Raw genomic sequence first — 26,063 nt, 5'->3', positions numbered from 1 at the left:
ATGAGGCGTCACATACTGTTCCTTTAAACAGGCTATGCCTGGTTTATTCAGTCCCAGGCACTGAGACTGCCACAGTGCATATAACAGAAACACATCAAAACAAAAGCTGCTCACCTGAGCGATAACTTAACTTAGATTTTTCCCTAACTCAGGGTGGAAGTGGCTTTTCCACTTCCAACAACAAAACAAGGTACTTTTGCAGACTTAGACAAATGAACAGAAAGATTGAACCTGTTTGGGAAAGAGGCTTCTCCCCTCTGTAGTTCAGCAGCCTTCCAGCCTCCAGGCTCTTGGGGAGAGGGGGAGAGCAAACAGGAAATCAGTCTTACATACCTGATTTCTAATTAGCATGACAGGTGACAGAAATCAGGCAGCAGACAAACTCTGATCTGGATCTCTCATCCCTCAGTTCCAGCGCTTGCCAAACTGTGGGATGGAGTGCATGTATTATAAGGCTGCACTCCCAGGCCAAACAGGATAGAAACTGTTCAGTATCCTGGGAGCCCTATATATGGAATTTATTACCATCCCCTGGTTTCTGTCACAATATATATATAAAAAACAAGGCAGTTGGCACACTGTAAACTGATGATCCACTGATGCTTTAGAATAGCAATAAAGCTTTGGAAAAAAAAATGCAGCGTAGCTTTTAAAAACGGGAGCCATACTGGTACCGCGTTATATACAGATACGCGTTGTAGCGGATCGTGCTTTAACGGGGTTGAGCTGTATATATATATAGCTCAACCCCATTAAAGCATGATCCACTGCAACGCATATCTGTTTATAACGCGGTACCAGTATGGCTCCCGTTTTAAAAAGCTATGCTGCATTTTTTTTCCCAAAGCTTTATTGCTAAGACAAACAGGGACACACACACACACTCACTCTCAATCCCATGTTGCTTTGCAGAAGTAAAGTGACATGCCTCTTCTTGGTCTGGTGAGTGTCAGTATGTGTAGTGAGCAGTAGGAGAAGGAGCTGGTGCTGGCTGCAGCTATACAAGAGTGATTGAGAGCAGAGCAAAGCAGGGGGCTCCAGGATAATCCAGCTCTGCTGCCCTGGTAAATGCACCCAGCTCCTTCTGCTGCTGCTACATGCTCCATGCTTTATCACCCTGCTTGGATTACTGCATAGTGGCATTTTTATTTTTTTAAATCTTTTTTACCCCAAAACACACTTATTATCATTTCTCTTTTCTGTCCTTGCGAACATGTTAAGTGAGCTCCTGATGGGATTTTGTATGGTGATTTTACTGGGCAAGGGAACTTCTTGGCAATACTCCAGTGACGTGCAATTGGAAAGGAAAGTAAGGAGCATGGATGTAACTTTATGGCTCGCACAGATTAAGGGAGCTCTCTAACCCATTTGATCCTGAGTCAGGCCATATGTTATGTCCCTGGTTGCTGCATGGATAGGTTTCATTTACAAGGGAGCTATTGATCTCTCAAATGGGCATTTTGGTGCTTTTGCATGAACATGCATTTTTTGGGGCTACCCAAGCACAGCTGAAGTTCAGTAGCAACACATTTACAAAATGTGCCCTAATGTCAGTTTTGTGTATAATTTTGGTGCTTGGCATCTTGTGAAATAATTGGAAGTGATCTGTGTAATTGTTTGAAGTCAATTTTTTTTCAAATTGCTTCACCACAATAATAAATGCATGACTTGGGTTCAGACACGCCATCTGTGTCATGACCAACTTGGGAAGTGAATACAGCAATAGAGACATGCCGTGAAACACCCCACCCCTCTAAACTCATAAGTTGCTGTTTTGTTTTTGTTTTTTAAACACCAAGCTTTATTGGTGACAGACAGATATGGAGACACACACACTGCTCCCTCCTCGCACTCTGGAAGCTGACGAAGCAGGGAGAGGCGAGAGCTGCAGATGCTGGGTAAGTCGCATGGCCATTTCCCCCCCCCTCGATTCTGCGGCTCCCGAGCCCCGCGTTATAATGGGGTTCATATACATATACGGGTCTTCTAATTGTAATCCATCTTTATCTTCATCTGTATTCTTCTTTCTTCTATCTTCTTCCAGGCGGGGCGGGGTCTTCTTTCCATCTGCGGCCACGCCCTGGTCTTCTTTCTTGTCCGGAGGTCCTTCCTCCGCGGCGTCTGGCTTCAAAATGAGACGACATAGGCTTTTAAAGGCCTATGACGTCACATTTTCATCATATGGTTCCCAAGGCCCTGATTGGGCCGTGAAAACCATGGGCCTCATGCAGTAAGCGACGAATATGTGAAATCGGCAAGCTTACCGATTAGTCATGTTATTGGCGATTTTCCCTCTCCGTATGCAGTAAGTGCCGAATACATTCAAAATCAAGCCGAAAACAAATCCGCCCACTCTCACGATGATTTGCCGATCACACACAGGTGTATCGGCGTGCGTGGCGGGGTGCTGTTAGGTTGCCCAATCACAAATCTTGCTGAATCAGGCGAACCAAGCATGTATTGGATAGCGCGCCATATTTAAAGGCAACGTGTACTGGTAATCATTCTCTGTGTTGTTGGGAGTGAGAGAGAGAGAGACGCACAGAGCTGGGTGATTTAAGATTTGCATATTGACTGAGAGACTTGTTGTGTATTGTGAGAGCTTTTTCCTTTGTTGTTTTGTTTACATCTTTGTCTTATTTTATATGTGGAAGTTTTTCATGTGATTGGCTGTACATTTGTTGTCTGTTTTCTGTGAGTGCTGTAAGTATGCCCGCAAAGCGTGGGAAGAGTGATGCTGGTGGGAGTGGGAGTGCTACTCGTGCGAGTATGCGTCAGAGTGAACGTACTGTTCAGGGGAGTGATGTTGCTAGGAGTGGGAGTGCTGTTGCTGGGAGTGCTGTTGCTGCGAGTGGTGTTGCTGGGAGTGTGAGTGCTGTTGCTGGGAGTGTGAGTGCTGTTGCTGGGAGTGTGAGTGCTGTTGCTAGGAGTGGGAGTGCTGTTGCTGGGAGTGGGAGTGCTGGTGCTAGGAGTGCGAGTGCTGTTGCTGGGAGTGCTGGTGCTAGGAGTGCGAGTGCTGTTGCTGGGAGTGGGAGTGCTGGTGCTGGGAGTGCTGCTGGTGGCGCAGTTGCTGATGGGGTGTCTGGTGGTGGCGTGCTTGCTGGTGGCCAGCTTTTGGAGTCTCTTCCATTGGAACAAGGAGAGTCCAGTCAGCACCAGCCAAGCTCTGAGCCTAAACCTGCTCGGAAGAAACGTGTGGAGAAGCCACTTAATCCTCGCTTCAATGACCAGGAAAATAGAGCTCTTGTCACTGGGATTCTGGAGCACTATGACAGTATCTATGGACATTTAGTAGGCAAGTGTACCTTGACATTTATTCTTCAAATACATGTGATCCTAGGTCATCTGAGTTTTGTTCATATGCAAATATGGGTACAGAATATCTTTCTATGTTAATTATTGTGGAAACACAGCTTTTTATCATGCGTTACAAGGACAACTAAACACAGGCGTTCAATTTGCCATAACTGCATACAATATGAATGCAAGCTTGCTTACATGTCTAGGTTTAGTAGTGAATGCTCATGTGCTTCACATATTACACCTAAAACAGCATGTTTGCTATCTCTTGGAACAGCTAGCAGTGTAGGAAACTGGAGCTTGTATTATTATTAATTAACCTCATATATTTTCTATGTTTTTCAAGGGCGGACAAGTTCATCAAGCAAAAAAGAAATGTGGGACACAATAGTCATTGGTGTCAATGCGTGTGGGAATAGTGTCAGGGTCAAGGATAATTGTCGCAAGAGATTTGACGATATTCGGTCAAAATTAAAACAGAAAATACAAGACCAACGCGTGCATGCTACTGGCACTGGAGGTGGGCTGACACCACAACGTCTGATATTAACTCCATTGGAGGAGCTGCTTCGGGCAAAATTACTTCCCGTCGTCGTGGAGGGCTTGGCCGGTGACCGTGATATTGGAATTTATCCCTCACAATTTCCACCAGGTGAGAAATATTACTGTACTAGGCGTGTCGTTGCTTACAGTTATTTTGCATATTTCCGCTGCTTTTTATACTGTCTTAACAATATAAGCATACCTGCATCTATATATGTATATGTCTGATTCTGTATATATATATATATATCTCAAAATAGACATATATGTTGTAGTCCTACTAAAAGCAGTAACTAATATAGCACGTGCCATTGCGTGGTCATTTACATGTGAATTCCCAAAATGCATTGCTGCAGTGGAAGCAATTGATGGTGGGCGAAGATGGGGAACAACAGGGTAGTACACATGTGTAACACATGCTAATGAGAAATTATTACTAGCTACAGGTACAGAACATAAATATGTATAATATTATTGTGTATTTTATTTATTTTACTCCTACAAACACGACATTACTGCCTATTTTAAGCATGCATCAAATATATTGCATGCAACGGCCTACAAACATCACTTGCACTAACACATCTATAGTTGTTTATGAAAATGTCCATTTTTGCTTTATGTCATATACAGACAGCATAATGAGGCACACGTAGCATATGTTATGTCATTGTGTTCATAACTTAAACACTGCAGACGACTATTTAGCTCCTCTACCATTGTGTTAAAGCAGCTGCAATGAATATGTCATCACAGCATACACGTCAACAGAGGGGGTGGGGTTCAGCACACACACAAATTACAGGGTCATCTTACGGTCAACTTAGTTCACACCATTTTCACCTGTTTGAAGTAATTGAAAGGTCTGGCTGATTAGGCTTTTTGGGGAAGAGAATACCGTTCTTACAACCTGACTAGCACAACTGAAGTTAATCACACTCATTTGAAAGCTTAACTCTAGCTACTAAATGCCCCAACAAGTCATTAGTTATCAAACCGTACGTCCCACATTAGTTCACTCATATCTATAGTTGAACTACTATCAACGACACATTATCACACACTGCATGTGTTGTCTTGTTGAGTGACAGCCACATTCAGGTGTGCCACATCTTCTATTAATGTACCACACATATCCTGTACCAAAAACAAAACTTTTTGCAATATGACCACCTTCATGATAACCATTGTGAATGTTCATCTCATGATAGTTATGTACATTATGATACTGATATGACTACACAACATATGATTTTTATGTACAAATTTAATCAATTTATCCTCACGCATTACTGCAGAAACATAGTATGTTGTATGTTAGGGAACTCAAAAGTTCTAAGTACACAGGCATGTACATTGTTATAACAACTATTTATGTTCACTTTCACACACACATTTTCGGTTAAGGAACTGATGCTGTTAGTTACTCATAAATACAGAACATACAATAACTGTTTGTTCAATATTTACACATGTAAATGTACAACTAATGTTATTGTTATATATAGTTGCCCCTGGAGGACATGTGTCACCTGAGACGGAACAAGTGTCTTCACCTGGGTCATGCAGCTCAACACACCTAGAAGGTGAGTGTATCAGTTGGTGGCCATATAATATGTGCACTTCTATATGTTATGTTGTCATGTTCATTATTTGTTTTGCACATGTTCTTTAAATAGGATTACTTAGTGTCAGTGAAAATGAAGTGTAAGGCAACATGTATTGTGTTAGTGATGTGAACTATCATGTAGGAGTTCTGAGTTTAGAGCAAGTGTTCATTCATTCATATTTCATACTGAGTCCAAACATTATTCGTAAGTCAAGGTAGATTTTAATGTGAGGTTATGAAACGTATGGAAACATGTTAGGTGTTACTTATGACACAGTATAATGACATAGTAAAACAGCAGAGATTCACATGCCATTTAATAATGTGTACATTTATTTTTAGAACATGATGATGAAGATGATGATGATGATGCCGCCATAGACACAGAAATACAATCAAGTGACCATGAAGAGGTTCCAATTGAAACAGTTATACCACCAAATCGTCCATCAACTAACACATACGATGCAATAGTAGCTTCTGAGGGAAAAATTGTGGAAGCAGAAAATCGTCGCCATTCTGATCTGATGACAGTGCTGGAAAGGATGATTGCACTGCAGGAAGAAATAATATCACAATTGGCACATCTCCACAGAGTCTTCATTGAAGTGCCTAAACAGTTGCAAAAAATCAACACCTCATTCGAAGCATTAGTTGTTCAGCAAACCCAAGCTAATTAGATGAGAATGACTACTGTACCACATTTCAACTTCAACACCTCACAGGCAGGATCTTTATATGCTGGTAATTTTTCACCACATGCATCTGATCTTCATTCCCCAGGTCCGAATGTTACCGCTCAAGTAGCAGACATTGCTGTGCAGGTTCCTGACGACATCCTACCGCTGCCATCTGTACAAAATCAGGAGCTGACACCTACAAAGGAGGCGACAAAAACAAAAGAGCACAAGCAGTTACTACTGACCAGGAAAGATGAAACGGACCAACCATGTGTTGTGCACGGTGTACCAACTTGCTCACATGTGTCACTGCCCACAAGCCCTGTCGGTGAACAGTCACTGCCCAAAAGCCCTGTCGGTGAGTCACTGGCCACAAGCCCTGTTGGTGAGTCACTGCCCACAAGCCCTGTCGGTGAACAGTCACTGCCCAAAAGCTCTGTAGGTGAGTCACTGGCCACAAGCCCTGTTGGTGAGTCACTGCCCACAAGCCCTGTCGGTGAACAATCACTGCCCAAAAGCCCTGTAGGTGAGTCACTGGCCACAAGCCCTGCCCGTGAATGCCAGAGGCCACTCAAAGTGGCTCTGTTGTGGCTAAAGTTGTTGCAAAACGAAAAAGGAAAATCCAAGAGACAACAAGCAGGCCTGTTACTCGCTCTCAAAAGGAACAAAAAAAATAAATGTTATAATTCACTAAATATGTCTTTGGCCTTGTTTTGTTGACTTCAGATAATCTAATTAATATTGTATGTATGCTGAAGACTGTGTTGTTTCCAAACTTTCAAGTATGTTCTTGTACACGTGAAGTTTTGGAAATGTTAACAGTCCTAATTAATGAATAGTGTTATTAATATTGATGTATTAATCGTCTGTTCAGTAATGGTCCACCAGGAGTCAGTTGCTATGTTTAGAGAATCTGCCATTGACTTACCTGCAAAACATTGTATTTGGGTGTGTTTCTTGATGTAATCATTGCATGTGCATATTATTCACATGCAATTAAAAACACACATCTATTTAACTGCAAACATCTTTCTTGCCCGTGTACAGCAGGATTATGTGATAAATATGACTTACCTTTGCCTTGCTTGGCCATTGTAATGTTGTCCTTTAATCATTTATGTGTTCTTGTTTCAAGAACATCTCTGAATGTATACTAATATATATGTAGTATGTATGGATATATGCACACACACACACACACACACACACACACACACACACACACACACACACACACACACACACACACACACACACACACACACACACACACACACACACACACACACACACACACAGTGGGTATTTGCTCGAATAAAGTGTGTCGGTGCAGTATACCAGTTTAGATAGTACTATACTGTATATACATACACACACACACACACACACACACACACACACACACACACACACACACACACACACACACACACACACACACACACACACACACACACACACACACACACAGTGTGTGTGTGTGTGTGTGTGTGTGTGTGTGTGTGTGTGTGTGTGTGTGTGTGTGTGTGTGTGTGTGTGTGTGTGTGTGTGTGTGTGTGTGTGTGTGTGTGTGTGTGTGTGTGTGTGTGTGTGTGTGTATGTATATACAGTATAGTACTATCTAAACTGGTATACTGTAGATGTATTTACAAAAAACATACACTTCATGCTTCCTTGTGAGAACACAGTATTTTAATAATACAGGCCTAATGTTTGTGAACTATACTACCTGTGAGCCTATAACAGTATTGGCCTACAACAAATTTTTATTACTTAATTCACTCATGTTTATCACCATTTAAATAGGTTTCATACAAGGCCTACTTACTGGCATCAATATGTTGTGTGTACTCCTGTATTATATATATATATATATATATATATATATATATATATATATATATATATATATATATATATATATATATATATATATATATATATTGGTTTTAACACTACAGCCCTTCTAAATAAAAATAAAACATTTTTTGATGGTAAATCACATTTACCATACAGGTCAATGCAATAGGCCATAAAAGTTTAAGCCTCTATTATGTTAACCTTTAAATAAATCACACCAATATAAAAATCCCTCTTTACATATAAGCCCTTAAAAGTTGTAATATACACACACAGACATGTACAGTTTGTTTTTACAGACATATTGTTATTTATATATATATATATATATATATATATATATATATAGCAGTATATATACTGAAATACACGCACACCTGCAAAAGTAAATGTTTTTTTCCCTCATAAATTTCTGTGTGTATTTGAAAGTCTGGTTAACTCCCTGTCTGCATCAGTTTAACTACGTGTCTATATGTATATATATATATATATCTCTCATAAATAAATATATATATATATATATATATATATATATATATATATATATATATATATATATATAGCAATATATATATATATATATATATATATATATATATATATATCAGTATATATATATATATATATATATATATATATATATATATATACTTATGAGAGAGATATATATATATACATATAGACACGTAGTTAAACTGATGCAGACAGGGAGTTAACCAGACTTTCAAATACACACAGAAATTTATGAGGGAAAAAAACATTTACTTTTGCAGGTGTGCGTGTATTTCATTATATGGCTGTGTAAGCACTATTTTCAGACAGTGGTCAATGTTATTTTTCCTCAACCCACAATGTTTCTTAATTAAAAGTCTAGCAATGTTGTGAGAAAGTAGATAAAAAATGATACATGTTGGTCTGACAAACGCCTATCACAAACCACAAACGTGAAACCAATTATTTCTACACATCCAATTGGTGCTTCAAACAAGGAGTACAAGTTGATACTTTTTATGACCTTGAAAAGTAAAGACAGCAAATAGTTAGCAATTGAGCAGTTTCATTCTTATGAGCAAAGAACAGGGAACTGCAGACATCTTTTCTGTTAATCTGCAATGGCTGATGAATTATTTAAAAATATGCATCCGCACAAAGGATACAAATTCATGATAGCAGAAGCGATTTTGTCCGCGTCGGGACACAAAGCCAACACGGGCCAAATCTATGATTTGATTAGAGCCAAGTATCCTTATTACCAAGAACCTGGGCATGCGCGAAATTTTAAATCCTCAGTAAGATTCACTTTATCAACTAATGACTGTTTTGAACGTGTGCAGGATAAGCTACAAGACAGGTATGGTTTTTGGAAGCTTGCTAAGGAAAAACATTTCACCGTGAAAGAGGGCACACATATTGTGCTAAATGGCATATTTATTCCTAATGCCAATAGCAATGGATCCGCTACTACTGTTCCGTGTGAATCGATACCAGCTGCAATATCTGCACCCTCCATTCCTGAAACCCATATTGTACAAGAACATAACTACTATGATTATGTACCAAGCCTTTCAGCTGAAAATGCATTGGAATGGGTACCCGAAGAAATGAACCTACCTCCGGACCAATTGTTTGAAGAAAGCTGTGGCGATTCCTATGAGCGCTTCATGGAGGAGATGTGTGTCATACAGGATTCAGCGTTTGAGTCAAGCGTGGATGCAAATGCCTTGTTTTTCTGGAGCGACCAGTTGCAGCCAGACGAAGTGTTAATTCTACAAGAATGGTAAATATAACAATCGTTATGCGTTGACTCTGCGTTTATTTTTTTTTATTTTTTCCGAACCACCATTTTCACTTTAAATGCGTGGATACACCGTAACATTGCAGACTGCATAACATGTAGCGATCACAAACAAATTGTTTCCTATTACAATATAGTAGAACCTGAAAGAGTAGTACACATTGCTGACGGAATAAATATACGTACTTTCCTATCCATTTAAACATATTAGCAACATGTTACCATAACTCTAACACATACCTGTTTTGTTATCATGCAACATCTACAAAATACAAAACCGGGTCCACCACGTATGACGTGGGACCCTTGTCATGTGCCAAGGCGTCCTTAAAAAGGATTACGGATGTAAGTCCCGCCCCCAAACGACGTGCGCGCGTCAAAGCCTATTGGCTGTGTTGTTTTGTTATAGTTACGGTAACTGCAGTGTGTCATGCGTGCGGCTCAGTGTTTGTAGGCGTACACTGGGCGTTAGCCGAATGTTAATTGAGTGGGAGGAGTGTTTGCGTGCGCTTCACGCTGCCTTAACATGACGTCACACGTATTGCATTTGCGCATTGTGTTATCGGCCGTGCTTTCTGTCCACACACGTCTGTTTAAAAAGAATACAGATGTACTCGTTTAGAACGAATGTAGTTTCGCCTTCATAGTAATTGAAATAAATATTTTATGATTAATGGTATTTTCAACATGTATTGAACGCACAACGTACGCATTGTTTTGCGCATGCGCTAACAGTTAGTCGACCCAAGCGTGAAGTGCGTGCGCACAGTAAGATGTGCGCGCACATTTTTCAGTATACAGGCAACGTTCACTTCATATACATAGTTATGCCTGCTCCTAATTTAATGACAGATTACATAATGATGTACACTTGTAGTTCTAACATATAAGTGAGTGACGTGTGTATGTACACAATCATATAGAGCTGTGTAACGCGTTGTCACGGATACATATATAGTAAGGTGCCATCTTTGACCATCATGTGTTTGCTGTATTTCAGAGATGTCGGGGAAGATACAATCGGATCAATGTATGATTTCAGAAGAGTCTACCTTTATATGAGATGATTGTGAGGAGGAGCCACCGACTACTATACTACATATGGAACTAATTTTATATTGCTTGCAGCGCTTATTAACAAACAATTAAAAATGTGATACCCTTATGCCTATATTGCATAAGCACTTAATTAACATAATGATGTTGCAAAAGAGTGCCTCATGAATTTTTATTGAGTGTTCTTTAATTACTACTAGCATTTTATGGCATGGTGTGTTTTATATATAACAACCATTCCCACTCTGCTAACACATTTGTGTATTCTATTGTGTAATGGAACGTATGACTGTCGAAACTATGTAACAATAATAATAATAATATGAGCATGTTCATGTATAGCGCTGCTAGTTGTACGCAGCGCTTTACAGACACATTTTTCAGGCTGAGGTCCCTGGCCCGTGGAGCATACAATTTATTTTTTGCCGCCTGAGGCACAGGGAGATAAAGTGACTTGGCCAAGGTCACAAGGAGCCGACACCGAGATTTGAACCAGAACTCCCCTGCTTCAAACTCTCAGTGCCAGTGTGTGTCTTTACTCACTGAGCCACTCCTTCTCCCAATGTAAAGGACACTTACAACCAACTAGCCATTTCTTGTTAAAAATCTCTTGTTACATGGGTATGTTGATAAAATGGTTTGGGACTGTAGCAAATAATGTTATTGGCTAGATGTTGTGGTCCCCTACAATGCATGATGTTCTGAATATTACATCAACATCATGTAATGAAGTACGTTTCTGTGTATATTTCATTAACCTAACTAACTATAGTTTACTGTGTTTATTAAACGTTCTAAAAATAAATAGTACAGTCAATATGATGATATAAGCTACCATAATAAAGCTGCTGTTATCATTTGTCGGTGTTATACATGGATCCTACACAAATTGATACAGACACAAACAGTTGTCTTAAAAAGTGTGCCTATGCTAATGTGCACGTGATTGACGTTTAAATTGTGAGAATACTTCATAATTATCATCATGATAATGATGAAGTGACGTGAATGACATTCCAAATATATTACCAACATTGTCATGGTGGGAAATTAAAAATGCAAAATTACAGTAACATTTGCGACAAAATTGTGGTTTCTGTTAACAGTTTGACACTTGGTACATGTAGGACACATCCACACACGTGTGACTTATACATACACATGTCACAAATTTAAATTAATGTTGACTATTAATTCCTAGCATTAATAAACACCTATATTGCTAAATATAAGATGTACTACGCATTGTTGTGATTACAGGCATTCATGCATGGAGTGTTATGATCAGTCAATTGCATCTGTGATGAATGAGCTCCCATAAGTAAACAAATAAGTACAGTTATCCCCTTTTCTCCAAACACCTCTATATTACATTAATGGAATTTATAAGGAAACATACATAAAATGTTATGAAATGGGAGTAATCATTTTCTAATACAATGCACATGAAACCTCAAGAGTAGCTAAATGCATATACAGTATACAGAAAGTACATGTATGTTACATTTGTCTTTAAACCAATATGTTGGGTTTTTACTTCAAATAATTATAGGAAGATTGAGGTAGGCACATCTTATGAGAGATGTCAGCAAATATACATACCATGATCAGTCATACTGGAGATATACCTATAATGCAATGGAACAATATTTAAATTGCAAACATTGACATGCCATCTTCAGTACCGTAAGCAACACAGCAAAGTGTGTATTTGGTGTTAAATGTGCAACACCATGTATATTTAATCACATTCAAAATGTAAAGCAGGCTGGTGTACACATCATATGGATGTACATGTTACACTGCACCAATAACATTGTATGTAAGCATACTGCAAGAATGAATGACTATGCCCATACTATGTGTATTGTGTTAGCATAAGGAACAACACAATGCTAAAATATTACTGCTTTGTTACCCCAGTTGTATTCACATACACACAACTAATGTACAATTGAAGAGGGATTATATAACCTGTGCAACAATAACATACCGGTGCCACATCCCTTTGTGCACACAGCAGAGAAAAGAAAGGTGTGCAACCCATATTCATCTGTGTCCTAACAGAAGGTTATATAAAAAAACATTATTGTTAATATAACATAATTTAACTATAAAAGTAGTACTAGGAACATATATGTTTTTACTTACAAGAAAAAAATGAATTGATGAGATTCTGGCGTGTCTGGCCACCACTGGCTGTTTGTTCATTTTCAGCAGCTACATGGGTGGGATGCTCGTCTACCAAAGGCTCAGCTAGGTCTGATTGTACATTGTGCCTGAGTGCAACATTGTGCAAAATGCAACAGGCAAGGATAATATCAGACACTTTTTGAGGCTTGTATAGAAGAGCCCCACCAGTTCTGTCCAGACACCTAAATCTGGTCTTGAGTAGGCCAAATGTCCTCTCTATAACAGATCTTGTAGAGGTATGGGCTGCATTGTACCTCTCCTCTGCTTCAGTTTGAGGGTTTAGCACCGGAGTCAAGAGCCACGGCCTAATTCCGTATCCCGAGTCACCTATAATGAATGGAGCACACATAAGCTTACATTAGTGCTAAGAATCTACAATGCCAACATTCCTAAAGAAAAATGTGTTTTGTGTTAGAACATCTAAATCTGTACTCACCCAGCAGCCAACCATGTTCAAAATGTCCCTCTTCGAACGCATGGAAGACTGAAGAGTTCCTCAGGATAGAGGAATCGTGACTGGAACCAGGGAATTTGGGTACCACATGCATTATCCTCATCGTGGCATCACATACCACCTGTACATTGAGTGAATGGTAGTGCTTACGATTGCGGTAAACATGCTCACTCTGACTAGGTGCAATCAAAGCAACATGTGTGCAATCGATTGCACCCAGCACACATGGTATCCCTGCTATATTATAAAAGCCAGTCCTGACTTCCAGCCACTCTGTCGCCTCTGTAGGAAAATGAATATAATTCCTAGTGCATCTATTGAGTGCATAGAGAAACTGGGTAAAGACCCGCGAGAATGTAGATTGCGAGACCCCGCCCACTATGCCCACAGTTGTCTGGAATGACGCGGAAGCAAGATAATGTAATGAGCACAGCATTTTAACAAGCCCAGGGACTGCACGACCTCTGGCTGTCACAAAATCTAAATCTCCCCTTATCTCTTCATAAAGAGATAAGACTGCTGAACTCAAACGATAGCGACTTACTATCTCCTCCTCACTCATCCCATCTAACAGGGTTCTCTCCCTGTACACACGCGGACGAGCTACAACTTGTCTCCTCTGTCTTCTCCTCTGATCTCCTCTCCCTCTACCTGTCCCTCGGCCTGTCCCTCTCCCTGTCCCTGTCGTATCCGCGTGCCTGTCCCTGTCACTGTCCCTCGGTCTGTCCCTCCCTTGCCCTATATGATTCTCTTGATTAGCAAGCATGTCATAGAAAAGAATGTTCCTCCATCTCCTAAACAATCGCAACATTTTGAAATGAGTAGCTGTGAATGAGCAGGTAATGGGCGTCCTTTAAATAGGTATGTGATGATGTCAGGTGACATAGTAAAATGCAAGGTGTTACATTAACATAATAAAGTACTTCTGTGCCAAGCTGTGTGCAGTTGATCTTAGAAGTATTTGTTGTGTGTATTCTGCAGGGAATGATGATATTTGCCAATGATGTGACGTGAAGCTTTGTACAAACATTGCTTGAAAATAAATAGTTTAATGTGCAATGCATGTAACACTTCTGAACGCAACAGTCAGTCATGTAATTAGACAAAAAGGCTGAGATTGACGTGGGAAAAGTTTGGTGTAACATGTGTAATTAGCCATGTTATTGTCACATGTTGACAACAATGAATTGTCGTGTGCATATGCATGCATTTCTGTAATGAGGATAGTTGCTATAGAATGAGTTTACAAGGTGTCACAATGATTAATTACTGTACATGTGTGTAGAAGTTAGGTTGAAGTGCTTGTAATGCAACGGTTACAATGTAAACATGCAATGTGATTGAGCGTCCAATAAGTGACGTCATGAAAATAGGGAGAACCAAAACTAGATGTAAACATGAGAATAAAGATGTACATGAACGTTTAAAGATGCGTCACACATTACAAGCATTGTGTAATGTAAAGGAACATGAATATACGGTGTATGTGTGACATGTGTGACATGTGTAACATCATGTAAATAATTGTCGCTCAGTTCAGTAAAATGTGTGATATGATGTGAGGTGCTCCTTTAAGAGTTGAGTATAGGATTTTCTCTTGACACATCATCACATGATGAGTAATGTGACACGCAAATGCTGAAAACATGTAAAAGTACAATGTTATGCAAATAATACACGTCAGCTGTGACACAATGCAGGGAATGCCCCCCACACTGTAATGCAAATGACGTTTGTATTGTGAGCAATGAAACGTAAACAGTACTATACTGTTATACGTCCCCGCTCCATTGACTCCATTGATGTACAGAAGAGTTTTTTTTTCTAAGTGCCGTTCTGGCAGCCTTAGCGATCGTTCTCCCCTCCAACCTGCCAACTTTAGTTGGCGGGAGAAATTGGCCATAACATCTCAATTTCGTAGTGCCGATCAGCCCCGATAAGCTGATTTTGGTTCTTGAATCCAGCCGATTTAAAAAAGTGGCGATCAGTGGCGAAAACAGGCTTATCGCCAGCCTGAATCTCAAACCCAATTTTGGCTATAAAATGCCGAAAAAATCCTTATCAACGCTTATTGCATGAGGCCCCATGTGTTTTGGCCGATAAAAATAAAAATAAAGGATGTGACATCATTGAAAGCTTTTCACATGGTACTAGAGCCAATCAGAGCGTGGGAACAACATCCATACTCTGATTGGCTGTAGTACGTCACATCCTTTCCCCCCCCCAAGCCTCTGTCACATGGTACTAGAGCCAATCAGTGTAGGGATGGAGTTCCCACGCTCTGATTGGCTACCATACCATGTGAGGGTGGCCATGTGCCTTTTCATGACGTCATCTTAAAGGCAATTGAAGCAAAGCCATTCTGATTGGCTGTGCTTTCATTCCCTTTAAGTGACGTCATCATTTTTTTTTTATCGGCCAAAACACATGGTTTTCACGGCCCAATCAGGACCGTGGGAACCATGACGAAAAATGTGACGTCATAGGCCTTTAAAAGCCTATGTCGTCTCATTTTGAAGCCAGACGCCGCGGAGGAAGGACCTCCGGGCAAGAAAGAAGACCAGGGCGTGGCCACAGACGGGGAGAAGACCCCGCCCCACCCCGCTGGAAGGAGATAGAAGAAAGAAGAATACAGATGAAGATGGATAAAGAAGAATACAGATGAAGATGGATTACAAGTAGAAGACCCGTGGATTGATTTGGATTTTTAGCTTAATGTTTATTTTATTATGGTTTATTATTTTATGGGTTCCTGATCGTGGATTGGTTCATGAGTAAGCTGCGCAACGGGAATCGGTGGGGGCAAGTAATGGTAAGTGAACTAAAGAAATGTATTTTATTTAACTTGTTAATTTTTTTAAAAGCTTTTTTAACATGTGTATTTTTTTTTTGTGGTATATCATTTCTTGCCACTGTATGTATGTATGTATATATGTCTAGAGATATATATATATACATTGTAAGACATTATGTTTTTTTTAAAAGCTTGATTTGATGTGTTTTAAATTAATTTGTCTATGCTGCTATGCTTTATTTTGAGTTTAAAGTATTTTAAAATTAGATAGATGTATTCCTTGGTGTTGAATTGTGTGTTTGAGGGTGGTCAGCGATAGACTTGGTTTTAAAGGTTGGATTTTGGTTGGTATTTATATTTTTTCACAGGCTAAATTGTTCTGCTCCAGGCGTGAATTAGTTATTGTTTCATTGTTCAGGATGGATTGTGAATTGTTTAGTGATGTAAATAATGATTGCTAATTGATTTTTGTTTACTTGGTTGATTCATTTGCAGAATGTATATGGTGCATAGATTTTATGCATCATTAATATTGGAATGTGAGGTGTTTCATTGGCTTGTGATGATATAAATTGTGAGATCAGTTAGGATTATTAAAGGAAATTGATTTTAATGTAGTGTCTGTATGGAGAAGTGTTTGGTTGTAGGACAGTATGCTTTTGATAACCCTTCTACATTTATTTGTATATTGGTTCATCGTGTGTATATATATATTGTGTATATATATATATATATATATATATATATATATATATATAAATATATATATATATATATATATATATTTATCTCTATCTGTATATATATATACAGTATATATATATATATATATATATATATATATATATATATATATATATATATATATATATATATAGTTGCATGATGAAGCCACTGTACAAATTCATGGGTGAAGGGTGGGTATCGGGCCTGTGTGGCTTAACCCCTTAATCACCTTTGCGGTTATTATCTGATAAGGTGTTTAAGGGGTTAATTGATATCTGAATGTACTTGCAATCTATTGGCTTTGTATTTGCTATGTATGTTGTGGGCAAGACAAGGATTTTGCTGGCCACGGACCCTTCGTATTGATGAGGTCAGTAGTACTTTATTTATTTGAATATGCTAGTTAATGTTTTTAATAATGGGCAATTAATCTATTATCCATATCTGGATAATAGTTATTTTGCACATTATTGTACTGTAGGTGTTGGGGGGGAGGGTGTATGTATTGAATGTATAGGCCAGGTTTATTTTTTTTACATTCAGGGTTTGATTCCGTGGTTTTGCGTGGGGCCTCTGGAGACCACCTGTGGGTATCCTCGGGTATCCCAAGGGTATCAGGCTGGTGGTTCCACGGGTGACACATGCGGGGATGATGATGTGTGGTCCCACTTCTGTGGGGGCACCATGGACCCGTAGTCTGCGGGGATGACGATGTGTGGTCCCACTTCTGTGGGGGCACCACCGACTTGTAGGTGCGGGGATGATGATGTGTGGTCCCACTTCTGTGGGGGCACCGCGTACCCATAGTGAGCACCCATGAGTTCCCCAGACCCCCAAGGGAACCACCCGAGGCCCCGCAGACACCTGTGGGTCTGACCCGGGGCTCCCAGACATCCGCGGGCCTACCGTGGGGACCCAATTGTGGCCCACGGTGGCACAAGGAGACCACCTGGGGGCCATGGTGCTGGCGGGATCCACCAGCAGGCCTCCAGAACCTGTGTAAAAAGGGCTGCTGATAAACTGTAGGTCTGTCCAGGTGCCCCGTCAGCCCACCAGGGACTCGCGTGGGGCTGCGTTATGAACTCTGTATGTAAAAGAATAAATCTTGTATTTATGGGGGGGCACAGGGGGTGGGTAATGTATTTAATAAATATAATGCTGTTAATTGTGGGTCACTGTACTGTTTTTATTGTGGGTACTGGGGGTGGGTGGGGGGGGGGGGTGTTTCCTTAACGGTATGTGGGTAGGCCTCCCTTGTGGGTACTGGGTGGTTAGGCCTCACGGGGGGGGTTAGTGTGGGAGGGTATGTAGGCATCCCGAGTGGTGGGTGAGGGTGGGTTAACCCCTTAATGACTATAGCAGTTAATAACCGCTATGGTGATTAAGGGGTTAGGGGACATTACTTTGTATGTTTTAATTTTTGTCTCTGTTTTGCAGCAAGCAGCGGAGGGGCCGTGGGTAGTGGGTAGTGGGTGTGGGTGTGGTTATTTACACAGGATCCCCCTCCCCACATTTACATACAGTACACTGCACTCACAGAAACACAGGCCAGGCAGATTTAACTGACACAATAGGGGGAGGGGGGCTTACACAGATTAGTCAAAGCAGGGAAGCTTAGCAGACACAATAGGGGTAGGGTTTTTTACATAGATTACAGTGAAGGCAGGGAAGCTTAACACACAATAGGGGGAGGGTTTTTTACATAGATTACAGTGAAGGAAGGGAGGTTCAAAACACACAATAGGGGGAGGGGGTTTTACATAGATTACAGTGAAGGCAGGCAGGTTTAAAACACACAATAAAAATATATATGTCATGTATTTATTGTTTATGTATTTTAAATACACAGGGGGTTTACTGTATGTTGTTTATTGCAATGTTTATTGGGGGCAAATCAAATGTCCCCAATGTACATGCTATTCTGCCTTCATTGCCTTAGCGGCTATCAGCTAAGGTAATGAAGCAGCATTTCTGTATTTTTAATAATATTGTGCAGGAGCAGGGGGTCCCTGAGCATTAATTTCTGGCTCAGGGAACCCCCTGCTCACTGTACAATATTATTAAAATGCAGAAATGCTGCTTCATTACCATAGCACATAGCCGCTAAGGTAAGGAATGAGTTTTTATTTATATATGTTTTTTATTCACAGTGTAGATGTGCAGAGGGTCTCCGGAACTGAACAGCGTTGGTTTCAGGTCCGGGGACCCCTGCTCCCTGAGATACAGGCCCCTTTTGGGGGTGCCGGTATCCCTCTGCTTGCTTTACAGGCCGCGGTCACGTGATCGGGACCTTTAAATGCAGAGGGATACCGGCACCTCATAAAGTGGGCTGTATCTCGGGGATCAGGGGGTCCCCGGACCTGAAACCAATGAGGTTCAGCTCCGGAAACCCCCTGCACATGTACACTATGAATAAAAATGTACAGTACTGTATGTTAGGGGTTATAGGGGACGGCTTTAAAGACAACAGCTCACAAACGCCCCCATGCGTTTTTACATGGCATTGCAGTATTGCAGCCAGCGGGAATAAAATGCTTAAATCACAGCCGCGAAAATAACGCTATATACCCCGGGAGAAAACGTCACAAAACCGCACATCACCGGGATCTTCTGAAATTCGCAGAGCTAGCCAAGTAAGAATAAAGTTGGCCGCCACTGTACGCAATGGGCCCAGAGCATGTAAGTAAAGCGAAAATGTACTTAAAGTTAAGTACTAACTTTTTTCTACTTATCGATGCATGTACTGTACTGCAATTGTCATATACGTGCTTAACTGATGTAAATAAGGCATTTGTAACAGGCTCTTTAGTCTCCCCGCTCGCGTGCACCTTTGGTACAGGTAGGGAGCCAGTATTGCTGTTCAGGACATGCTGACAAGCGCATGCGCGAGCTGCCGTTTGCCTATTGGGCATTATGTCCTTTCTCGCGAGTGTTCTTAAAGTGAGTGTCCTTAAACCGGGGTATGCCTGTATAGTGTTAATAGTGAAAGATAATATGCTAAAATAGTATCTATCACATATAGTACATGTAGCCCTCTTACCCCCACCCTATGTGAGATTGAGGTGGGTAGGTGTATCTGACTACTTATCAGTGTGGTGCTGTACCTGTTTGGCAACCAGGAGGGCTGAGCTTCCGCCACGGGGAACCTGGGGTATATACTTACACTCTGTGCAGCGCCTCCACTGATGAGGTATCCCAACGTGGTGGGAGTGGGCCCTCACCAGACCAACCATACAGTAAATACACACAATGTGAATAAACAGTATTTACTGAGCATGAACAGTAACTTCAATGAAACTCTCTTTGCATAACATCAATACATCATTACATCATATGAATAACATTGCATCACCCGGAATGCATACCATCCCCTCAACCCATATGTCCATCACTACATCACCATCAATCCCTTTGATAATACTGTGCTTGGGCACTTATCCTTTGAGTGTCCACAACCAATAAAGAGAGTGTGAATGTGAGGGATAGTGCTTCCCTGTGTTGGGGCCCGGTGGTGCACTTGATATACTACCTCACTGATCAGTCCTGATCAGGATAATCCTTGACAATCAGCAACTCCGCACAGTGATCCCACGGCGCAATGTGCTGCTCCTGGCAGAGATGAATCCGCCGTCTGACTCCCCTTGGTTAGGGATTCATAGCTGGATGATACTTTAAGAACAGTCTCTGCTATGGACTCAGATATCTTTTCAGCTATCACGCTGTACTGACAGTCAGGCACTGTCCTGCAGCTTCTCTCTCTCTCTCTGAGTATGGCGAAGGAGTCCCTGTCTTAAGGCAGTCCCTATAACATACAGTAAATCCTCTACAGTGTCTCAGGGGACTAACTGGGCCCTGGGGGTATACCTCTAGCCTAGTCCCTTCATGCAGAAGATCTCTTGCTATAGATTCTGTCTGATCCCAGACTCTGGCAGTTCACCACGTGCAACTGGCTCTTCTGATATTACATAACACTGTGTAACTTAGAAAGCAACCCCCCCTTCTTTCTATGAGGGGCCTTTCCCTGACACAGCCAAAGCCAACTACTTTGGCTGCACTGCAAACAACACTGTTGCAACTAGCTATCCTGCTCAGCTAAAGTGGCAGCCTCCCTATCTGGGGTCTGTCCCTAGCTGCAGTAACACACTGGTGACTCAGGGAAATCTGGGGCCTGGGGAGGGTACTCTGGCCTAGTGCATGGGTCCCTACCCTGCACACCTACCTCCTCACCTGTCTGCTTCCCCACCCTGAGTGACTTCCTTCCTGTAATCCTGCTAATATCCCTAACTAAATCCTCCCCTTAATAGGAGGATCCCTCAGCCCTATTGGCTAAGCTCAAACATCTGACTGCCTGCTGCTATGCCTCCTGGGAACTCTAGTTCCCCAGGAGGCTCTTGCCTATGGAGACCGCATGGGCGACTCTGTAATGGCCGCCCCTCTTGTCCTACCTGCGCCTGCGCTATCCTAATGGCAGCCACGCCACTTCCCTGCGCATGCGCAACCTCTAGAGGTCCTTCCTGCCTCTCTACCTTCTCCTGCGCTTGCTCTGCCATCTCTAAGATGGCCGCCATACTCGTCCACACCTGCGCAAGTGTTCGCGCACGCGCGGTCAACTCCAACATGGCGGCGCCCGCCCGGATGGCGGTGCCAACCAATGGAGAGCCACCGGAGCCTCCCTGCACCTCCTGCTGCTGGCTATCTCACCGCACCGCCCTAGCTAGTCTCGCGGCACCTGCATATATGCCAGGAGAAGCGCTGGGAAGCGTACCATAGCCGGGGACCCGCGCTGGTAAGGGGACCAGAGCTATATACAGTATAAGTGTATAAAAGTTTTAAAATCTAAAATAAGTCAGTGAGTTTACAATATAGTGATTTTCGACCGCCAGCTTCATCGTCTTATTGCAATGTATTTGACGCATTCAGTTCTGGAGAAAAAAGATGACACTGATTTAACGACCATATACTGTAGAAGTCGTGTATAGCAAAGGTGTTCATCCGCGTACTAACGCCATAGTGCGCATGTATCTATGAATTTACATGCTGGGTGTTCTCGACAGTAAGAACAAAAGTTAATACAATAAAAACAATGTAATGCATATGTACTGCTGCGGCCGAGTTTATTCGAGCATTTGCCCGTTCTCGGCCGCAGCAGTAGCCTGGCGCGTGCCGGAGGGTGACGGGCGCGCACCGAAGCAGCGGAAGAGCGCCCTCCGATCGGGGCGCTCTCCCTCCCTGGACGCGCGTGCAGGGGGCGCACGCTTCCGATGACGCGTGACCGGGCGTCTGTGACGCGTGGCATGCCGAGGGGCGGCCACTAGCAAGCCGGGAAATCTCCCGGCTTGCGGATCTGGCCGCAGTGCAATAAACTGTGTCGCCAGTGTATCAATGCATTTAGGGACTGGCTATTCATGTCATAACAAAAGTTAATAATACTATATATTATAATTACCTTAATTAAAAACCATTCAACTTTGCAGATTATTTAAAACCAGAGACAGAACATAAAACACAGACAGAGCTCAGTTTTAGAACATCCAGTGAAACTCATACACGGTACAGTGCCTAAATATATATGTATAAATATCTATTAAGTAAAATGGTCTTTTAGTTTGACATTTTTGGCCAAAATTGTTGTAAGCCCCTGAGCCAACGGCACGGCAGACCAAATTTCAGGGGTCCCTAACGCTAATATAAATTCTTAATAACTTGTGTAATAACAGGAAGAATGATTTATAGTAAATCTGTCAATATTAGTTGCAAAGTTCTAAGTATATGTTGTGGTTATATTGGGGGTTCAATAAGAGCTTGTTAGGTGTCCAGTATGTTTTACAACTTTGCAGATTATACTGGGACAGGCAGACAGAATTAGGCATAGAGGTAAAATCACGTTGAGATTGTTGCTAATAGCAGTCAGTTATATACCAAAAGGTTTATTCAGGTTGGGGGGAGGGAAAGTGGGGGGCATTCCTGTTGATACTCTTGAAACTCAAATTGCGGCTCAATGCGAAATTGGGAAGTACAATTGAACTCATTCCATGTACCAGTTCTTGCTCGTACCCTTCTGCTTTTGCCATAATCAAACATACTGGCACATGCTGGTAGCAAGGACCAATAACCCTGTTTCATCCCTGGGCATAGCGTTGTGCAAACAAAGCAATAATTACTTGACAAAACACATCAAACTGTGTTCTTCCATCCATACAAAGCGACAATGAGATAAGTGCTGCACACCAAAGCAAAAAGCAAATACATTGCAAAAGATACAGTTACTGGTGCTCCCATCAATGAACGAAAGGCTGCATCCAATCCAAATTACGAAATGAAGGATAGAAGACAGGGCACACGGATTTGAAAATAACAAAATAATTTAATTAAAGCTGACACAACATTTCGACCACAATGGTTTTTGTCAAGTGTAAGTGGCTTACAAGTGGCAAGCCACTTACACTTGACAAAGACCATTCTGGTCGAAACTTTGTGTCAGCTTTAATAAAATTATTTTGTTATTTTCAAATACGTGTGCCCTGTCTTCTATCCTTCATTTCTTCCATCTATGGCCAAGTGAATTTTTGTTGTATTCATAATTGCGAATGATATAGTCTATATTTCTGATGCTGAGGCTTTCTTATTTGCTTGATCATTAATTGCTAAAAAGATCAGATATGCAAAACTTTGTTTTGATCTTTTTGAAGCACACAGTATTGCAAAAATTGTACCTGTCTCTCTCTCTCCCCTGTAATCTTTCTCCGTATGCCCGAAAAGCAAAGTGAAAAAAAAAATGTGTACATTTTTTTAATTTTGGACAAGAGTACTGCACATAAAAAGCCTACAAATAATTTTGATAAGGTTAAGAATGCTCAAGGTTAAATAATAATGGGTTCTTGTAAGATGCTGTAGCATCAGCAGACAGACACCTGTTCTGTGAATTGTAAATTGTAGCGCAGAACCATCCCCCCTCTAGGCAAAAAATAATAACTTTGCCATATGCTGGACAGGCGAAGAAATACAAACAAACAAATCCTAAATCCTAATTACATATGACATAACGTCTGACACACAGCAACCCCCCTCACTCACCTTAGTTCCAGAGACGCATTTACGAGCACATTTATAATATTAAAAAGGGTTTGGTGACACATAGTGTCTCGCATCATTTTCTTTTGTGTGATGACAAAAACCCTAAGGGTCTACGTTGTCAGGCTATTGAGTTAGTTGATGCTAATCCAAGAGGTGGGAGTAGATTACAGCAGGCCAGTATGCGTGAAGCATACTGGATATATGAATTTTATGTATATATATGTATATATATATATACTGTATATACTGTATAACAACAACCGCTATAACCCCTAACATACACATACAGTACTGTATATGCACATCAATGATACTATAGGCCGTCCCCTGGCGAGATGTGTTTGCAGCAGAGAGAGAACCGCTGCTCTCTCTGCGCAAACATCGGCACATTAAAAATTAATTCAAATACATTTTTATTCATAGTGTAGATGTGCAGGGGGTCTCCGGAGCTGGACCGCGTTGGTTTCAGGTCCGGGGACCCCCTGCTCCCCGAGATACGGCCCCCTTTATGAGGTGCCGGTATCCCTCTGCATTTAAAGGTCCCGATCACGTGACCACGGCATGTAAACAAAGCAGACGGATACTGGCACCCCCTAAAGGGGCCTGTATCTCGGGAAGCAGGAGGTCCCCGGACCTAAAACCAAAATATTTCTGCTCCGGAGACCCTCTGCACATGTACAGTATAAATAAAACACAAATATAAATAAACACTCGTTCCTTACCTTAGCGGCTATGTGCTATGGTAACGAAGCAGCATTTCTGTATTTTAATAATATTGTACAGTGAGCAGGGGGTTCCCTGAGCCAGAAATTAATGCTCAGGGGACCCCCTGCTACTGCACAATATTATTAAAAATACAGAAATGCTGCTTCATTATCATAGCTGATAGCCGCTAAGGCAATGAAGGGGTTCACCCACCGTACCCGCTTTATTGTGGGTAGTGGGGGTGGGTGAAGGGGGTATTTGGCCCTTGGTGTGAGTTTAGGACTTGCGGGGGGGTTGCGGGTGCACTTAACCCCTTCACGGCCGTAGCAGTTAATACCGCTACGGTCATGAAGGGGTTAACCCCTCCCGCTACCCCCCGCAAGCCCTAAACAACCACCGTTGGGGCTAATACCCCCTTCACCCACTCCCGCTACCCACAATAAAAAAAAACTCACACACAGCAGCTGCCCAAAAAAAAAATCTAAATAAATAAATAAATAAATGAATATAAATAAATACATTTAAAATACATTTTTATTCATAGTGTAGATGTGCAGGGGGTCTCCGGAGCTGAACCGCATTGATTTCAGGTCCGGGGACCCCCTGCTCCCGGAGATACAGGCCCCTTTATGAGGTGCCGGTATCCCTCTGCATTTAAAGGTCCCGATTACGTGACAGCGGCATGTAACCCAAGCAGAGTGATACCGGCACCCCCTAAAGGGGCCTGTATCTCGGGGAGCAGGGGGTCCCCAGACCTAAAACCACAGTGGTTCAGCTCCGGAGACCCCCTGCACATCTACACTATGAATAAAAATGTATTTTAAATGTATTTATTTATATTCATTTATTTATTTATTTATATTTATTTATTAATTGTGCTGTTGCTGTGTGTGAATTTTTTTTATTGTGGGTAGTGAGGGTGGGTGAAGGGGGTATTAGCCCCATCGGTGGTTGTTTAGGGCTTGCGGGGGGTAGCGGGTGCACTTAACACCTTCACGACCGTAGCGGTATTAACTGCTACGGTCGTGAAGGGGTTAAGTGCACCCGCAACCCCCCCGCAAGTCCTAAACTCACACCAAGGGCCAAACACCCCCTTCACCCACCCCCGCTACCCACAATAAAAAAAATTCACGCACAGCAGCCCCACAATTAATAAATAAATCTAAATAGATAAATAAATACATGAAGATAAATAAATATATATGTGTATATATATATACAGTATATATATATATATATATATATATATATATATATATATATATATATATATA

This window comes from Ascaphus truei, chromosome 4, assembly GCF_040206685.1.
Source record: "Ascaphus truei isolate aAscTru1 chromosome 4, aAscTru1.hap1, whole genome shotgun sequence".
NCBI lineage: Eukaryota > Metazoa > Chordata > Amphibia > Anura > Ascaphidae > Ascaphus > Ascaphus truei.
This window is presented reverse-complemented; position numbering follows the sequence as displayed.